We start from the raw sequence: 19,905 nt of genomic DNA on the forward strand, positions 1-19,905 counted from the left end.
ATAAATATGATTTCTTAAAGCCAGTGAGGTGACTCTGAATCAAATTCAAAGAATAAACTTTCATTAATGTACAAACAGCCTTATCTCCACCTCAGGTCAGCTCACAGTGCATCACTGCCAACTAATCACTTCTGCAATTCAGTCAACTGCATCAAGTATTGGAGAGGATTACTGTGGATTGGTATTCAAGGAATCAAAGAACTCAATCCAAACTTAAGTGTGAAGGTCAACACATTGAAAACCATGAAGAAATATTTCAGTTTACACTGGAAGCAGTGCATTGTTCCAACAATGGTGACACAGATGAAATCTCAGCCCATGTGTTGACCTGTGCAACTCCGCCCATCGTGTGGAGAAGAGGAAAGGTTGGGGCCTCAAACATTACCAATACAATGTCACTTTGTGGGGTTCAAACCTTTTGAGCACAAGGTTGCAAAGTGAATGTGTCTCAACGTTGGTGCACCTCAAACAGGGTTATCTTAAATCAGCAATCTCCTGTGGCACCATTGTGTAAGATAGAGGCTGTCATATTCCAACCCTACATTGCTCTATCTCCGGCCAGATCAAATGGTGTTTGATGCTCCTGGTCACATGTCTCCTTAATTAAGAGGAATTAAATAAGAGGAATAATAACCGCAAATAAATAAACCATTTCAGTGATTGGTCAGTGGCATTGCCTAAGCCTTTCATTCACAACTAAAAGCAGCGTCAGATAGCAATGTTTAATTTAATGAGGGGCATTATAACGAGGTGCGGAATGTATTATAAACCTACCCGGACAACTAGCATTGCAAACACCCCACAAAAACACTTCCCAACTGAGATTCATCACGGTGCAGAGATGGCATTCCCCTGTGTTGTTAAAGAACCTCGCAATCACAACCACTCCCCTCTTCCGAGTATATTTCCTGACAGTGCAGTGCCTCTGTGTGAAATTACGGTACACGTTTCGCTCGTGCTTTTGATACAGAACCAGGTGCCCCCAATGTTGAAAGTTTTAGGAACGTGGGGTGGGTGGAAGATCTAATTCCACCCCGGGAAATTTGGGGGGGGGGGGGGGGGGGCGGGAATAGCCTGCTCGCCTCTCCCAGACACACATTAAACTTGATGGGGTAAAATGATGCAGGGGAGCACCTTCACTGCCGTATGTGGACAAGCTCTCCACTGCAATACTGCTCTTGAACAACAGGCACATTCCTGCATTTAATAATTGAAGCCCCAACGCCCCATTACTTCAGATCACAAAAGCAGCAACGAGAACAATGTCATCCCAGCAGAAGTCGTCTCCAGACCACAAGCATCCTCTGCAGTTGTTTTTAAATGTCCTAGCTGAAGCATTGGTATAAGGCATTAAAATAGACGTAGCTGTTTCTTATTCAGAATCTATGAGTGTTTTGGAAAGAAAAAAAGTCAGATCTTTTAAATTAGATGAAGGGGAATAAGGCATTGAAATCTCCAAATGATTCCCGTGCATGTACAATGATGATCCTGCCATATTGAAAAGTTGAGTGCAAAAAAAAAAAAATCTCTGATTATCAAGGAAGGTCTAAACGCTTTTCTGGATCAACACTGCAATATCTGTGAGTTGAACGTCAGTGTTCGCGGCTGTACTGGGTCCAGCCCGGGCAAGAATCGCCCGTTTGCAATTCTAGGTGTCGCCAGGGGAAAATATATATATTCCCTGAGCAAAATTCACACAATCTCCAGGCGAACAAACCCCTTGACTTTGACCGGGAATGATGAGAATTGGTGGAATAAAAATGTTTTACCTTTGCAAAGAAGCATGAACTAGATTCAGTCAGTGAGATGAGGCGAATGATCTGCACCAGCGTCTCGGCTTCGATTACTCTTTGCACCTCTCCTTCCCTCTCTCTCTCCTTCCCTACTCCCTGTCTATCTCTGCTCCTTTCTCCGTGTTGACTCCTCGTTCAGGCGGTGCTGGAGCAACTCTCTGTCTTCAGGCAGTTTAAAGGTTAAACAGGCAGTCCGAAGGGTCAGCTTCAGCTCAATGGATGGAATTAAATTTGGACGATGGAGAGAGAGAGGAAAAAATAGACACGAGCTGTTTTTGCTTTGCGTTGAAATAAGATGCAACTCCCTTCAAAGCATCCTCCAGCTCCCGGCTCTCACTCGCCAACATCGATGGTTTCAGCATCAAGGGAGTAGGGACAGCGCCACAGAGCCGCTCACTCGCCAACATTGATGGTTTCAGCAGCAAGGGACCGGGGACAGCGCCACAGAGCCGCTCACTCGCCAACATTGATGGTTTCAGCACCAGGGACCAGGGACAGCGCCACAGAGCCGCTCACTCGCCAACATTGATGGTTCAGCACCAGGGACCGGGGACAGCGCCACAGAGCCGCTCACTCGCCAACATTGATGGTTCAGCACCAGGGACCGGGACAGCGCTACAGAGCCGCTCACAGCCTCTCGCTCCACTATCACCTCCAGTGGGAGGCACTAGCTCCTGCAAAAGGGATAAAAACCAGTGTGCCCAAGGATTCTGATCCTTAACAGTGCCCAACTCTAGAAGGAGCAGGCTCCATGGACGACCAGGAGACGTCTCTCGCTCAGGATGGTTGCAGTGAGTTGGAATGAATAGAGGGACATCCTTATACCCCTCTGTCCCCCTCCCCCTCAGCCCAGCCCAGTAACAGTCAGTGAGTGTCTCAGACAGTCAGTCGCTCACTGCTGCCGCTGTACAGATGCGCACCAGAGCTCCGCTTGCAGAGATTGTCCAAATGTGTGCGTTAACACAGAGCAGGTCGCAGATCTTCAGACCCCACAGCTACAGCAACATCTGGCGGAGCAGGTCTCCTCTCGGTGGCCGCCTGCCCTTAAACAAATCCTGGCTCCATCTCAGTTCCGAGCTGACAAGCGATTCCTCCACATCAGGTGCCCGAGTGGGGCCGATTTGCTCTTTCTGTCTGTGGAGCTCCCTTTTTTCTCTCTCTTCCTCGGTCCAGCAGCTGCTAACAGTCAATTATCTTGCCATCCGACCGTTTCACTGCACACACACATCCAGACAGCTCGCTCAGCTGCCAGGCTGTAGGAAAAAAGGCTTCAATGTGAAGAAGCAAATCACACAGAGCTCACAGTGGGAGGGACTGTGCTCTTCATGCATATGAATTAGGAAGTACACGTGTATCAGCACAGTGTAAGACTGAGAGAGAGAGAGAAAGAGACTGAGTGACAAGGAGGGAGAAAGAGAGAAAGGTTGAGCAACAGAAGAAATAATGAGTGACAGAGGGACAGAAAGAGAGAAAAAGATTGAGTGACAGAGAGATAGATAGAGTGACAGGAGAGAGAAAAAGAGAAAAATTGAGTGACAGAGAAAGAGAGAGAAAAATTGAGTGACAGACAGAGAGGAGAGAGAAAGATTGAGCGACAGAGAGAGAGGAAGACAGGGAAATATTGAGTGACAGAGAGAGAGGAAGACAGGGAAAGATTGGGAGAGAGTGAAAGAGAGAGAAACATTGAGAGAAAGAGAGAAAGAGAGAAACATTGAGTGACAGAGAGAGAGGAAAGAGAAAGATTGAGTGACAGAGAGAGAGGAAAGAGAAAGATTGAGTGACAGAGAGAGAGGAAGACAGAGAAAGATTGAGCGACAAAGAGAGAGAGGAAGACAGAGAACGATTGAGTGAGAAAGAGAAAGAGAGAGAAACATTGAGTGACAGAGCGAGAAAGAGAGAAAAGTTGAGTGACAGAGGGAAAGAGAGAGAGAAATTGAGTGACAGAGAGAAAGAGAGAAAAATTGAGTGACAGAGAGAGAGGAAGACAGAGAAAGATTGGGAGATAGTGAAAGAGAGAGAAACATTGAGTGACAGAGAGAGAGAAAGAGAAAAATTGAGTGACAGAGAGAAAGAGACAGAGAAAGATTGAGTGACAGAGAGAGAAGAAGAGAGAGAAAGATTGAGTGACAGAGAGAAAAAATGATTGACAGAGAGAGAGAAGGAGAGAGAAAGATTGAGTGACAGAGAGAAAGAGAGAGAGAGAAAGATTGAGTGACAGAGAGAGAGGAAGATAGAGAAAGATTGAGAGAGAGAGAGAGAAAGAGAGAAAAACATTGAGTGACAGAGAGAGAGAAAAATTGAGTGACAGAGAGAGAGAAAGAGAGAGAAAGATTGAGTGGCAGAGAGAGAGGAAGATCGAGAAAGATTGAGTGACAGAGAGAGAGAAAGATTGAGTGACAGAGAGAGAAGAAGATAGAGAAAGATTGAGTGACAGAGAGAGAGAAAGAGAGAGAAAGATTGAGTGACAGACAGAGAGGAAGATAGAGAAAGATTGAGAGAGAGAGAGAAAGAGAGAAAACCATTGAGTGACAGAGAGAGAGAAAAAATTGAATGACAGAGAGAAAGAGGGAGAGAAAAATTGAGTGACAGAGAGAAAGAGAGAGAAAGATTGAGTGACAAAGAGAGAGGATGACAGAGAAAGATTGAGCAAGAGAGAGAAAGAGAGAAAAACATTGAGTGACAGAGAGAGAGAAAGCGAGAGAAAGACTGAGTGACAGAGAGAGAAGGTGAGACAAAGGTTGAGTGACAGAGAGAGAGAAAGTGAGAGAAAGATTGAGTATGAGAGAGAGAGAGAAAGATTGAGTGATAGAGAGACAGATTGAGACAGAGAGAGAGAGGGAGAAAGATTGAGTGATAGAGAGAAAGAATGAGAGAGAGAGAAGAAAGATTGAGGAGAGAGAGAAAGATTGAGTGACAGAAAGTGAGGGAGAGAAAAATTGAGTGACAGAGTGAGAGAGGGAAAGATTGAGTGACACAGAGTGAGGGAGAGAAAGAATGAGTATCAGAGCGTGAGAAAGAAAGAGAGCTGAGAAAACATATTCAGCTCACAAACCCTGCCCTCTGTCTTTACATTAATTTTAACAAGAGATTCTGACCAGCAGTTTATGCGCCTCATTTCAAACCTAAGTCTTTTTCAAGGATGATCAGTTTTTGTCACCTATTACCAATTTTATAATGTTCCAACCCCAAAGAGACCGATATCTTTTTAAGTAGAAAGGATACCACATAACAACAGCTGGAAATAAAACATTGGACAAGATTTCACTTCTTAAAACTTTTACTGTCAATAATCAACTCAAATAATATTCAAAGTTAATTAATAGGTGAATGACGTTTCAAATAAGTAAGTAAAAATCACTATTAATAGTTGACACAACAAAGATATGCCTCGCGTAGTTAGAATCACTTGCATTACTTCCTATAATCTCACTGTCTTCTCAACTCCGCCTCCATTTTGTCAGGATCTCTCACTTCTCATCCAATCATTTTGGCTCATGAGTTATGTTCTTTAATTGTCATATTCCATCTGACGTGCCCAGACAGTGTTACTAATGACAGAGATTGTGTCTGCGAGTCTTTTCTCATTCACACCAGTCCTGGTGGCACAGAATCCCCAGTGACTCCCTCCTCTGAGCCCTCAAAATGGTCTGGTGGATCTGGGGCTACTGCAGCAACAGCAATGGGGATCATCTATTCCACAATCCCTCACTCCTGTTGTCTTTGGTGTTCTGCCTTTTCCAACTGTATGGCACATTCAGTAACATAGTCTCTGATCCATTCTCAGACTTCTGTTTCGACACCAAGATCTGTTTGAAGAATACCAAACAGAAAACTGTTCCCTTCAGAGAGAGACTTGCTTGTTTTCTCTTTGCATGTATTCTCAGTGTTCTGAACTGCCACACAGAAGAAAAACACGTTAAAACCCACCCACCTGCAATTAGCTTTCTATTTACCCTTTGCCTCTTAGCTGTTCATCTCGGCAGCGGTGCGCAGGGGCCTTCTGGGAGGTGAGTACTTACTTTAAAAAGCCTTGCCTTTACAGGAGCAGCCCTTTGGATTTCGGCGGCAGCGGTGCGCAGGGGCCTTCTGGGAGGTGAGTACTTACTTTAAAAAGCCTTGCCTTTACAGGATCAGCCCTTTGGATTTCGGCGGCAGCGGTGCGCAGGGGCCCTCTGGGAGGTGAGGAGTGAATTTTAAAACTCTTACCTTTACAGGAGCAGCCCTTTGGATTTCGGCGGCAGCGGTGCGCAGGGGCCTTCTGGGAGGTGAGTACTTACTTTAAAAACTCTTACCTTTACAGGAGCAGCCCTTTGGATTTCGGCGGCAGCGGTGCGCAGGGGCCCTCTGGGAGGTGAGTACTTACTTTAAAAAGCCTTACCTGGTCCCGTGTCTGTTCTTCTTTTCTGTTTTATTTGTTTTTATATAAGGCGGGAACCGGAAGTTCGACCCGCGGACCTCTGGGAAGTCCCCCCCCTCCCAACCAATAAATTCTGGTGGAGAGGAAACCCGAGACACTACACGTGTAGTGTCTCCCACCCGCCCTCCTCCTCTAACCTGATAATAAGACCCATTGGTGTAAGGTAAGTGCCATATTATATTATTATTATATTATTAGCATTGTGCAGGTCAAGGTTCGGAGGTGGAGGAGCAGTCTCTGTCAGCGAGAGAACCTGAGAACATCTAAGACACTCAGAAGGTAAGAAGGTAAGTAAGTGATTTTTACTTATTTTCACTTTTATACCTTTTTTCAAATTGTGTGTGTCAGGGGGAAACTGAAGTGACATCACAGAAAAGCTGTGGCTAGTATTTGGTAACTAATTAAACATAATAACTTAATTATAATTTAGAGGGATATCTAAGCCAGAGATTGGAGAGTATTATAGTTAGCTATCGCATTTCTATTAGAAATCTAGTGCTAGGAAACAGATAGTTGACAGTAACTTTGAAATTTAAAAAAATATATTTTTTTTTTTAAAAGACAAATTTTAATTTTAATTTTAATTAATTGATGCAATGTCAGTTAGAGGGGTGCTGTACTCTGACTGTGAGATGTGGCAGGTCCGGGAGGCTTCCAGCATCCCGGATGGCTTAATCTACAGAAAGTGCACCCAACTGGAGCTCCTCACAGACCGCATGGTTCGGTTGGAGCAGCAATTGGATGCACTTAGGAGCATGCAGGTGGCGGAAAGCGTCATAGATCGCAGTTATGTAAATGTGGTCACACCCAAGGTGCAGGCAGAGAAATGGGTGACCACCAGAAAGGGCAGGCAGTCAGTGCAGGAATCCCCTGTGGTTGTCCACCTCTCGAACAGATATACCCCTTTGGATACTGTCGGGGGGGATAGCCTATCAGGGGAAAACAGCAGCAGCCAGAGCAGTGGCACCACGGCTGGCTCTGATGTTCAGAAGGGAGGGTCAAAGCGCAGAAGAGTAATAGTAATAGGGGACTCTATAGTCAGGGGCATAGATAGGCGCTTCTGTGGACGTGAAAGAGACTCCAGGATGGTATGTTGCCTCCCTGGTGCCAGGGTCCAGGATGTCTCCGAACGGGTAGAGGGAATCCTGAAGGGGGAGGGCAAACAGGCAGAGGTCGTTGTACATATTGGTACTAACGACATAGGCAGGAAGGGGCATGAGGTCCTGCAGCAGGAGTTCAGGGAGCTAGGCAGAAAGTTAAAAGACAGGACCTCGAGGGTTGTAATCTCGGGATTACTCCCTGTGCCACGTGCCAGTGAGGCTAGTAATAGGAAGATAGAGCAGATAAACACGTGGCTAAACAGCTGGTGTAGGAGGGAGGGTTTCCATTATCTGGACCACTGGGAGCTCTTCCGGGGCAGGTGTGACCTGTATAAGAAGGACGGGTTGCATCTAAACCGGAGAGGCATAAATATCCTGGCCGCGAGGTTTGCTAGTGTCACACGGGAGGGTTTAAACTAGTATGGCAGGGGGGTGGGCACGGGAGCAATAGGTCAGAAGGTGAGAGCATTGAGGGAGAACTAGGGAATAGGGACAGTGTGGCTCTGAGGCAGAGCAGACGGGGAGAAGTTGCTGAACACAGCGGGTCTGGTGGCCTGAAGTGCATATGTTTTAATGCAAGGAGCATTACGGGTAAGGCAGATGAACTTAGAGCTTGGATTAGTACTTGGAACTATGATGTTGTTGCAATTACAGAGACCTGGTTGAGGGAAGGGCAGGATTGGCAGCTAAACGTTCCAGGATTTAGATGTTTCAGGCGGGATAGAGGGGGATGTAAAAGGGGAGGCGGAGTTGCGCTACTTGTTCGGGAGAATATCACAGCTGTACTGCGAGAGGACACCTCAGAGGGCAGTGAGGCTATATGGGTAGAGATCAGGAATAAGAAGGGTGCAGTCACAATGTTGGGGGTATTCTACAGGCCTCCCAACAGCCAGCGGGAGATAGAGGAGCAGATAGGTAGACAGATTTTGGAAAAGAGTAAAAACAACAGGGTTGTGGTGATGGGAGACTTCAACTTCCCCGATATTGACTGGGACTCACTTAGTGCCAGGGGCTTAGACGGGGCGGAGTTTGTAAGGAGCATCCAGGAGGGCTTCTTAAAACAATATGTAGACAGTCCAACTAGGGAAGGGGCGGTACTGGACCTGGTATTGGGGAATGAGCCTGGCCAGGTGGTAGATGTTTCAGTAGGGGAGCATTTCGGTAACAGTGACCACAATTCAGTAAGTTTTAAAGTACTGGTGGACAAGGATAAGAGTGGTCCGAGGATGAATGTGCTAAATTGGGGAAGGCTAATTATAACAATATTAGGCGGGAACTGAAGAACATAGATTGGGGGCGGATGTTTGAGGGCAAATCAACATCTGACATGTGGGAGGCTTTCAAGTGGCAGTTGAAAGGAATACAGGACCGGCATGTTCCTGTGAGGAAGAAAGATAAATACGGCAATTTTCGGGAACCTTGGATGACGAGTGATATTGTAGGCCTCGTCAAAAAGGAAAAGGAGGCATTTGTCAGGGCTAAAAGGCTGGGAACAGACGAAGCCTGCGTGGAATATAAGGAAAGTAGGAAGGAACTTAAGCAAGGAGTCAGGAGGGCTAGAAGGGGTCACGAAAAGTCATTGGCAAATAGGGTTAAGGAAAATCCCAAGGCTTTTTACACGTACATAAAAAGCAAGAGGGTAGCCAGGGAAAGGGTTGGCCCACTGAAGGATAGGCAAGGGAATCTATGTGTGGAGCCAGAGGAAATGGGCGAGGTACTAAATGAATACTTTGCATCAGTATTCACCAAAGAGAAGGAATTGGTAGATGTTGAGTCTGGAGAAGGGGGTGTAGATAGCCTGGGTCACATTGTGATCCAAAAAGACGAGGTGTTGGGTGTCTTAAAAAATATTAAGGTAGATAAGTCCCCAGGGCCTGATGGGATCTACCCCAGAATACTGAAGGAGGCTGGAGAGGAAATTGCTGAGGCCTTGACAGAAATCTTTGGATCCTCGCTGTCTTCAGGGGATGTCCCGGAGGACTGGAGAATAGCCAATGTTGTTCCTCTTTTTAAGAAGGGTAGCAAGGATAATCCCGGGAACTACAGGCCGGTGAGCCTTACTTCAGTGGTAGGGAAATTACTGGAGAGAATTCTTCGAGACAGGATCTACTCCCATTTGGAAGCAAATGGACGTATTAGTGAGAGGCAGCACGGTTTTGTGAAGGGGAGGTCGTGTCTCACTAACTTGATAGAGTTTTTCGAGGAGGTCACTAAGATGATTGATGCAGGTAGGGCAGTAGATGTTGTCTATATGGACTTCAGTAAGGCCTTTGACAAGGTCCCTCATGGTAGACTAGTACAAAAGGTGAAGTCACACGGGATCAGGGGTGAGCTGGCAAGGTGGATACAGAACTGGCTAGGCCATAGAAGGCAGAGAGTAGCAATGGAGGGATGCTTTTCTAATTGGAGGGCTGTGACCAGTGGTGTTCCACAGGGATCAGTGCTGGGACCTTTGCTCTTTGTAGTATATATAAATGATTTGGAGGAAAATGTAACTGGTCTGATTAGTAAGTTTGCAGACGACACAAAGGTTGGTGGAATTGCGGATAGCGATGAGGACTGTCGGAGGATACAGCAGGATTTAGATTGTCTGGAGACTTGGGCGGAGAGATGGCAGATGGAGTTTAATCCGGACAAATGTGAGGTAATGCATTTTGGAAGGTCTAATGCAGGTAGGGAATATACAGTGAATGGTAGAACCCTCAAGAGTATTGAAAGTCAAAGAGATCTAGGAGTACAGGTCCACAGGTCATTGAAAGGGGCAACACAGGTGGAGAAGGTAGTCAAGAAGGCATACGGCATGCTTGCCTTCATTGGCCGGGGCATTGAGTATAAGAATTGGCAAGTCATGTTGCAGCTGTATAGAACCTTAGTTAGGCCACACTTGGAGTATAGTGTTCAATTCTGGTCGCCACACTACCAGAAGGATGTGGAGGCTTTAGAGAGGGTGCAGAAGAGATTTACCAGAATGTTGCCTGGTATGGAGGGCATTAGCTATGAGGAGCGATTGAATAAACTGGGTTTGTTTTCACTGGAACGAAGGAGGTTGAGGGGAGACCTGATAGAGGTATACAAAATTATGAGGGGCACAGACAGAGTGGATAGTCAGAGGCTTTTCCCCAGGGTAGAGGGGTCAATTACTAGGGGGCATAGGTTTAAGGTGAGAGGGGCAAGGTTTAGAGTAGATGTACGAGGCAAGTTTTTTACGCAGAGGGTAGTGGGTGCCTGGAACTCGCTACCGGAGGAGGTGGTGGAAGCAGGGACGATAGGGACATTTAAGGGGCATCTTGACAAATATATGAATAGGATGGGAATAGAAGGATACGGACCCAGGAAGTGTAGAAGATTGTAGTTTAGTCGGGCAGCATGGTCGGCACGGGCTTGGAGGGCCGAAGGGCCTGTTCCTGTGCTGTACATTTCTTTGTTCTTTGTTTGTTCCATGGCAACCCCACATCACACAGGCATTTCTTGGAACCTAAGATGTCATAATCAGTAACCATCATTCAAAGTACCCCCATCCTACTTTCTTCTTAAAGGAACATTGCACAAAAGAAAATGCAGCACATGGGTTATCACAATTAGCAACACTGTTACTGTTGGTGATTAAACATATCAATTTGTGGTACAGCAAATTCTATGGAGTTCACCAATGTTTTGCTGGTCATGTCAATTGACTGGAGACCAACCCGATTAACCAGGACACACCCCATTGATTAAAACTACCTCCACTGATTAGGAATCATCCCAGTTGACAAACCCATCACCAATGACCAAAACCAATGCTTCTAAAGCAAAGATTTGAGATCAAGATCAAAGTTCAAGAACAGGCTTCTCACTATTAGATCAATGTGAAGCACACGGAGGAACTAGAGTACTTTTGTACTGCTAGAAACTTGTGGAATTTACTGCAGAGGTTCACAGTGGGAGGGTTTATCAAACAGGTCATCATTCAGTTTGTCTCTTCTTCAAACTGCCAATTACTTTGGGGGGGAAGAGACTGGGGAATGAATAGCAAATCAGTTCCTTCTCTGCTGGAGCGGGAGAAATTATGATCGCCCTCCAGTGGAATAGCGCTCTCTAAGAAATTAGCCTCTAGCACTTCCCTAGCTCAGTACTGATCCTCTAACCCTTGTTCAGCACTGCACCTCCTACAGTGTAGCCCTTCCTCAGCACTGGTCCATTGACAGTGCAGCACTTCCTCAGCACTGGTCCATTGACAGTGTAGCCCTTCCTCAGCACTGGTCCATTGACAGTGTAGCCCTTCCTCAGCACTGCTCCATTGACAGTGCAGCACTTCCTCAGCACTGGTCCATTGACAATGTGGTACTCGGCCATTACTACCTCTTTCACAGTTTAAAAACAACAAAGACCAAAGAACAAAGGAACGTACAGCACAGGGATAGGTCCTTCGGCCCCTCCAAGCCTGCGCCGATCATGATACCTCTCTAAATTAAAACTTTCTGTATTTCAGGGATCCATATCCCTCTATTCCCATCCTATTCATAGCATAGAATAGAATCATAGAATCACTACAGTGCAGTGGATGGCCATTCGACCCATTGAGTCTGCACCGATCCTTTGAAAGGGTACCCTATCTCGGGTCAGGCCCCCACCCTGTTGCCTTAACCCAGAGACCCCACCTCTTGGACACTAAGGGGCAATTGATCATGGCCTACACATCTTTGGACTGCGGGAGGAAACCAGAGCACCCGGAAGAAACCCACGCAGACACGGGGAGAAAGTACAAACTCCACACAGACAGTCATCAAAGGCCGGAATTGAACCCAGGTCCCTGGAGCTGTGAGGCAGCAGCGCTAACCACTGTGCCATCCTGCCACCCATGTATTTGTTAAGACGCTATTAAACATCGCTATCATATCTACTTCCACCATCTCCCACGGCAGCGCGTTCCAGGCCCTCACCACCCTCTGTGGAAAAAACTTCCCTCATCTCCTCTAACATTTCCCCCTCGCACCTTGAACCTATGTCCCCTAGTAATTGACTCTTGCACCCTGGAAAAAAGCTTCTGACTAGTGCTCCCTTATTACGTCCTCCAATGACTGTGGGGACTTGAGCACATACAGCAATGCAGGAGCTAACAATAGCCGGAGCAGAATACAGATTATTGCAGCAATTTTTAAGCTTTCGCTACTTATCATAATAAACAAAACATTTGGACTCATTTATTAAACTGATTAACCTTCGTACAGAGCAATGTTTTTTTTTCGGTTTTGCACTAACTGCGAAAAGTTAGCTGCTTAACAAGTATTATTCAAATTTCTTGAAAGCTTCCCTTCAAAGATTCCAGATGGATCATTAGTTTGAAGGCGATTGACTGATGCACACTTTTCAAATGATGACGGGTTTTGCAGATTTAAATAATGGTCTGTGCAATACAAAAGGACTTGCTAATTACACACACAAAATGTTTGCAGTTGGAATAAGTGGTTTGGCCTTTTCCCTGGATACTGGCTGATTGTTGTAATAGTCTTCTCTCCTAATGCAATGTGGCAAAATTAAACTGAGTCTCAATCAAACAAAGAAGTGCTTTAATTTTGTCACAGGCGCCTCTGTCAATGCAGCACTCCCATTTCTGCCTTCGACTGTCAGCCTAGATTATGTGACCAAACAGAGTTTAAAGCCACAACCTTCTGTTCAAGAGGAGAGGATGCTGCAAGCTAACTATTGCTAAATCCTCCTCGCAACATCCCGGGGGGTTACCATTGACCAGAAACTGAACCAATAATAATACTAACCTTTATTAGTGTCACAAGTAGGCTTACATTAACACTATAATGAAGTTACTGTGAAAATCCCCGAGTCACCACATTCCGGCGCCTATTCGGATACACTGAGGGAGAATCAGAATGTCCAAATTACCTAACAGCACATCTTTCGGGACTTGTGGGAGGAAACTGGAGCACCCGGAGGAAACCCACGCAGACACGGGAAGAACGTGCAGACTCCGCACAGACAGTGACCCAAGCCGGGAATCGAACCCGGGTCCTTGGCACTGTGAAGTAATAGGGCTAACCACTATGCTACCGTGCCACCCATAAGGTTGAGGGAGTGAGGCCCACACAGACACGGGGAGAATGTGCAAACTCCACATGAACAGTGGCCCGGGGCCGGGATTGAACTCCGGTCCTCAGCGCCGTGAGGCAGCAGTGCTAACCACTACACCACCGAGATCAGCTATCTAAATCTATGGCAATAGGAGCAGGCTAGAGGCTGAGATTTCTGCAGTGAGTGACTGTTACAATCCCAGACCAGACGCCAATGGTTGCTAGGATACTGCACAGAACCTCCAATATTTTATTTTAATTTTGTCAGACTGGGAGGAAAGGATTCCTCGCTCTCGGAGTGATTTCCCGAAAATAGGGATATGGTAAATTATAACAAACTTTATTGATAACACAGTATTAAAACATCTTCAACATCACACCAGAAAATAGCTACAATTACCCCTTAAACAATGCTAATCAATACAGTGACTCAATAACCCTTAACTGCTATCTTTATTCCCACTCAAACAAATCCATCTCAGATCTCAATCCATTTTTAAATGCAGTTAGCAGACCCTGGCACACTTGCTTAAGAGAGGATCTCTGAGACTGTTTTAAGAGATTGACCTGAATCCTGTCAGGACAATGCAGGATCTCTCGCTGGAGTCTTCAGAAACTATCTTCACTGTTTAACTGCCAGGAACCAACTGAACAATCTCTGCTTCTCTGCTGAATAATGCCTAATATGTAGCTCCTCCCAACAGTTACATAATCCTCCTAACTGAACACAAAGGCCACAAACTATTCCACAGGGGACCCTCTTAATCCAAACAAAAATCTATTCGCCCAAGTCTTTACAATGCTTTAGTTACACATCTGGTTCCCCAAAAAAACCCAGCTGTCTTGCAAATCAGAAGGATTGAAAGCAGTACTACAGCGGTCATACGCACACTAACCCAGGCCTTCAACCCTTACAGCCCAAATACAGATAATATATTTGAAATTGCTACATTCAACACAATAACCCACCTCCTGACTCCCGAAAGTCCATCCAAAAGACATGAGTGTGATGGGGTACTCTGCACTTGCCTGGATCAATGCAACTCCAACAAATCTCAAGAAACCCGACACCATTCAGGACAAGGCAGCCCTTTTGAGTGACATCCCATCCACCACCTGAAACACTCGCTCCGTTCACCAGTGACACACAGAAGCAGCCGAGTACAAGATTCACTGCAGCAGCTTACCAAGGCTCCTCCAAGCTTCCAAACCTGCGTGCTCTGCGATCTAGAAGGACAAGGGCAACAGGCACATGGGAACACCACCACCTGCAAGTTCCCCTCCAAGATACACACCACCCTGACTTGGAAATATATTGGTCGTTCCTTCACGATCACCAGGTGCAAATCCTGGAACTCCCTCCATAACTGCACAGTGGGTGTACCTACACCACAAGGACTCCCAACGGTTCAAGCAGGCATCTCACCGCCGCCTTCTCAAGGGCAACTATGGGCAGACACTAAATGTCAGTGAAACCCACATCCCATGAATGAATAAATTAAAAATAATTAGTCAGGTGGGTAGAAAATGGAGAAAATAGGGAGAAGTGTGAGCTAATGTATTTCAGGAAGCTAACGACGGAAAGGAATACAATACATAGGAAGGTTACTGAGACGTATAGAGTGTTGGCGGGTTCCTGGAGTGCACACCCGCAGATTGCTGAAGGTTGAGTCACAGCACCGAGATATTGTTCTTTGTTCTTTGAATGTCCACAGAATTCCGCACTGCGAATCAGGATGCAGCTGACCTACTGGCTGAATTCAGGATGTTTAAACCGCATACGGAGCTGGAGTTTCTTGATTCAGGTCTGACTGAACCAGACAAGCTAGCTCAAAATATTCACCTGGAAATTGGGAATTAAGATCTGCATGGGCTGAACACGTTAGGATTAACAGCAGAAGAGCTGAAGGATCTCCAAAAGGTACGGACTACATTGGAAAACCTGTTCAGAATCAGGTTTAACTTCCGTATTTAATAACTGGACTTCAGGTCATTTCAGCAACAGCCTCCAGAATCCATAGACCTCTTCACCAGCAGGTGCAGAGAAAAGGGCTGGTACTGTGATTTTTGAAACACAGAGCTGGCAGACAGAATCGTTGACTTGGTGATTGTATCCTTTCCCATGGAAACATTCCAGAAAGATTTGCCAGACATGCAGCATCAAAGAGCTGCTCAAGGATGGAGGAAGTACAAAGTGACCCTCACAGGTCGACACAGCTGACAGGTCCTAATTACAACCCCAATTATTGACACGCTTTCTACAGCACCCAAACCTAGTAAGGCATGTGGAAGGCGTGGCCTTCTGCATGGACCAAGGAAATGCTCAACTTTCCACCAATTCAACAAAGCCTGGGGCAGGAAGGGCCATTGGCAGCGACACTGTGTTCGGCCAAAGGTTGATGCAGCTGTAAAGAGCTGTGTACTGATTCAAACAGACCGCACACTATGGCTATCGTCAACCAATAAGAATGACCATCCGGTGTATCATCAGAAACATATGCACAAGGTGACTGACAAAACAGAAAATGATGATGATGTGCTCAACAATGCAAAGAGTGGTGAACACCATCAATCCCGGAGAAAATACAGATGCCGTCACATTGACTGAAGTGTTTGCCAAGATTCAAATTATCTGTTCGCAGAAAGTTGTTCGCTGTCAGTCATTGGCTAAGATTGACACGGGGCAAGGTCAACATAATACCTCTGCAGCTCTAAAAGACATGTGTCCACAGACATGGAAGGCCATGGCGAAATCTACAACTATACAACTAGTAATTCCATATGCAGGATCCATAGTCCTGGAGTGTAAGTACAATCAAACCTCCTGGGTCGCAGGTCTTCTACAGCCTATAGACTAAAGAACTGGTGAACAGAGATCTATCAATATGTCATGACCTACAAGTGCTATTCTATTTTCAGTCCATTTGATATACCTAGAGAGGTCCAGATATAGTTCGCAATTTATTGGTAAACCATTTCAAGATGTGTGTAAGAAGTGGAACACAAATCACACTTCTTCTTCTCTTCATTACCCTACATCTAACGAGTTGTTGAATGAATGAATGGATGAATGAATGATACATATGGTGAAACCCCTAATTCTGAAATGTTGAAAGACCAGTCAAGATCTGCTCATGGCAATGTTACATCTGAGATCAAAACCTATTCCACCACCGCCAGTGCTCATGTTGGTCAGGCTGGCGTGTACCAATTTACCGACTCATATCCATTCAACTTTCTCAGAATGTATAGAGCAAATGCAGGAGAAGATGGCAGCAAAGTTGCACAGTGGTTAGCCCTGCTGCCTCACAGCAGCAGGGACCCAGGTTCGAGTCTGGCTCGGGTGACTGTCAATGTGGAGTCTGTACGTTCTCCCTGTGTGTGCATGGGTCTCCCCCAGATGTTCCAGTTTCCTCCCACAGGCCAAAGATGTGCAGGTTAGGGCAGCATGGTGGCACAGTAGTTAGCATTGCTGCCTCACAGCGCCGAGGTCCCAGGTTCGATCCCAGCTCTGGGTCACTGTCCATGTGGAGTTTGCACATTCTCCCCGTGTTTGCATGGGTTTCGCCCCCACAACCCAAAGATATGCAGGGTAGATGGATTGGCCACGCTAAATTGCCCCTTAATTGGAAAAAATGAATTGGGTACTCTAAATTTTTTTTAAAAGATGTGCAAGTTAGGTGGATTGGCCGTGATAAATTGCCCCTTAATGTCCAGAGATGTGATGGTTAGGTGGAGTTAGAGGGATAGGGTGAGGGAGTGGGCCTAGGTAGGATGTTCTTTTGGACGGTCAGTACAGACACGATGGGCTGAATGGCCTCCTTCTGCAGTGTAGGGATTCTGTGGTTCTCTGGAACATACACGATAAAAATGAGGGTACAGAACTGCCAGGTTTACAGTTGGAGCAACAAGTTCACATCCAGGATCCCACGGGAGGTACAGGGGCAACCAGCCCAGATGACAAAGATTTGTTCGGAATCAAGGTCCTGTGAAGTCATTGCACACGGAGACCTGACGATGAGGCATAACCGAGGACGGACCTGATCCATTCCAGCCCCTCCATCACCGGACAGTCCTGTTGCTTCGAGGACAAGATCCCAAATGAAACCAGCAACAACATCCGGGAATGCGAATCCCAGAGCTCGCTGTCAGCAATTGAAGAAACCTCCATTGAAGGTCACCATCACAAGATCTGGGTGAGCCAGCTGATTACCTCCATGCTTCAGAGACTCACAGAGTCACCAGTTATGTACACTTTAATAGTAACTAAACATGAACATTTATTATAAATAGTTATGCTTCTTTGAAAGTGGGGAAAATATCTTTAAAATGAAAGAGAGATGTAATATGTCTTTAAGGGAAGTGTCATTTGATCTCGCTTTGGTTTCACTTTTACCTGTGAGCAGCGGACACACACACAGCTCTGACAACTATGAACTCCCTATCCCTGTATATATGTTCTCATCGCAATGAATGAATCGACAATGAGTTTAGCCAATCCATTTTATGTGATTGGTGCTTTTATATCATTATGAAAACATGATAGTTACTTACCTGTGTTAGCCGAGGCGAGGTATATAAACGTCGGAAGGTTATGTTGGAGCAGTATAAACGCTGGTGAGACCGCTGCTACAATACTTCCTGCACTATTGGGAAGTTGTGATTACACGAGAGAGGCAACAAACAAAACTTACAATGCTGTTGCCAGGACTGGAGAATTTTAGTAGTGAGGAAAGATTGGTTTGGCTGGGGTTTATCCTTGAACAGAGGAGGCTGAGGGGAAAGCTGATTGAAGTGCCATTTACAAGAGGCACTGCAGGAACTCACCAAGGCTCCAGAGACAGAACCTTCCAAACCCACGACCACTACCAGAAGGACATGAGCAGCAGATACCTGGGAACCCCACCACCTGGAGGTTCCCCTCCAAGTCACCCTGACTCGGAAATATATCGCCGATCCTTCACTGCCGCTGGGGCAGCACGGTAGCATTGTGGATAGCACAATTGCTTCACAGCTCCAGGGTCCCAGGTTCGATTCTGGCTTGGGTCACTGTCTGTGCGGAGTCTGCACATCCTCCCCGTGTGTGCGTGGGTTTCCTCCGGGTGCTCCGGTTTCCTCCCACAGTCCAAAGATGTGCAGGTCAGGTGGATTGGCCATGATAAATTGCCCTGAGTGTCCAAAATTGCCCTTAGTGTTGGGTGGGGTTACTGGGTTATGGGGATAGGGTGGAGGTGTTGACCTTGGGTAGGGTGCTCTTTCCAAGAGCCGGTGCAGACTCGATGGGCCGAATGGCCTCCTTCTGCACTGTAAATTCTATGAAATTCTATGAAAATCCTGGAACACCCTAACAGTGTGTGTACACCTACACCACAGAGAATGCAGAGGCTCAAGAAGGCAGCTCACCACCACCTTCTCAAGGAGCGACTAGGGATGGGCAATAAATGCTGGGCTAACCAGCAACTCCCACATCCTTTGAATCAATTTTTAAAAGTGTCTGAACGTATGAGCTGTTGACAGGGTGAATAGGACGGCTTGTTCCCACCTGGTTGAAGCTCCCATATCCCTGCGGCAAAGATTTAGGGTAAGATGTAGGAGACTTAAATGGAATTGAAGGGGACGTTTGACTCTCAGAGAGTGGTAGGGATCAAGAACTCACTACCTGAAAGGGTTATAGAGGCAAAAAACTCTCATAACATTTAATAAGGTGGGCGGCACGGTGGCGCAGTGGTTAGCACTGCTGCCTGACGGCGCTGAGGTCCCAGGTTCGATCCCGGCCCCGGGTCACTGTCCGTGTGGAGTTTGCACATTCTCCCCGTGTTTGCGTGGGTTTCGCCCCCACAACCCAAAGATGTGCAGGGTAGGTGGATTGGCCATGCTAAATTGCCCCTTAATTGGAAAATTTTAAAATAAAAAAAACATTTCATAACTATTTGAATGTTCGCCACTCACTGTTGGACTGAATTTGGAACGCACTTGCTCAGTGTCGGACTGCTACTATCGCTGGCCGCTTAGCTCAGATGGTGAGAGCATGGTGCTCTTAACGCCAAGGTTCATAGAATCCCTACAGTGCAGAAGGAGGCCATTCGGCCCATCGAGTCTGCACCAACCCTCCGAAAGAGACCCTAACACGGTCTAATCCCCCGCCCAATCCCCTAAGCACCTAAACCCAACCTTTGACGCAAATCACCTGAAATTCTCTTGTAAAACTATTTTCCTTTTCTTATCATTCCATTTTCCTGAAAAGACCCTAAAACCAAATCTCATCAACTGCACATTTGACTTCTTCTTCCTGCTTCATTTATTTATCCTTGCCTCTGGTCTGTTGATGGCTCTTTGTGGTGTTTCCCCTTGGTGGGAATCTTGACAGAAATGTGATTTGACTGGTGCTGGTGGCGGCTTCCAGCTGAGAAACCCGGGGCAGGCTCGGAATGGAAGATATTATTGGTGAAGGAAAAATAATAATTTGGTTAACCAACAGCCAACTTGACCTTCAGGCAGTGAAAGATCCGGGTCTGAAATCACTGTGTTTT

The 19,905-nt window shown here is 46.2% G+C and overlaps 1 protein-coding gene across 2 annotated transcripts in view; it reads right to left on the reverse strand.

Moving 5' to 3' along the window:
* The window catches only part of LOC140402265 (leucine-rich repeat and fibronectin type III domain-containing protein 1-like protein), a 470,908-nt gene extending 467,874 nt beyond the window's left edge, over positions 1-3,034 (reverse strand). For both annotated transcript variants that reach the window (XM_072489904.1, XM_072489905.1), the window contains exon 1: positions 1,770-3,034. The gene's annotated coding sequence lies outside the window, so the exon portion shown is untranslated. The remainder of the gene's footprint in view (positions 1-1,769) is intronic.
* Between the last annotated feature and the right edge of the window lie 16,871 nt (positions 3,035-19,905).

The sequence above is a fragment of the Scyliorhinus torazame genome, chromosome 25 (genome assembly GCF_047496885.1).
Source record: "Scyliorhinus torazame isolate Kashiwa2021f chromosome 25, sScyTor2.1, whole genome shotgun sequence".
NCBI classification, from domain to species: domain Eukaryota; kingdom Metazoa; phylum Chordata; class Chondrichthyes; order Carcharhiniformes; family Scyliorhinidae; genus Scyliorhinus; species Scyliorhinus torazame.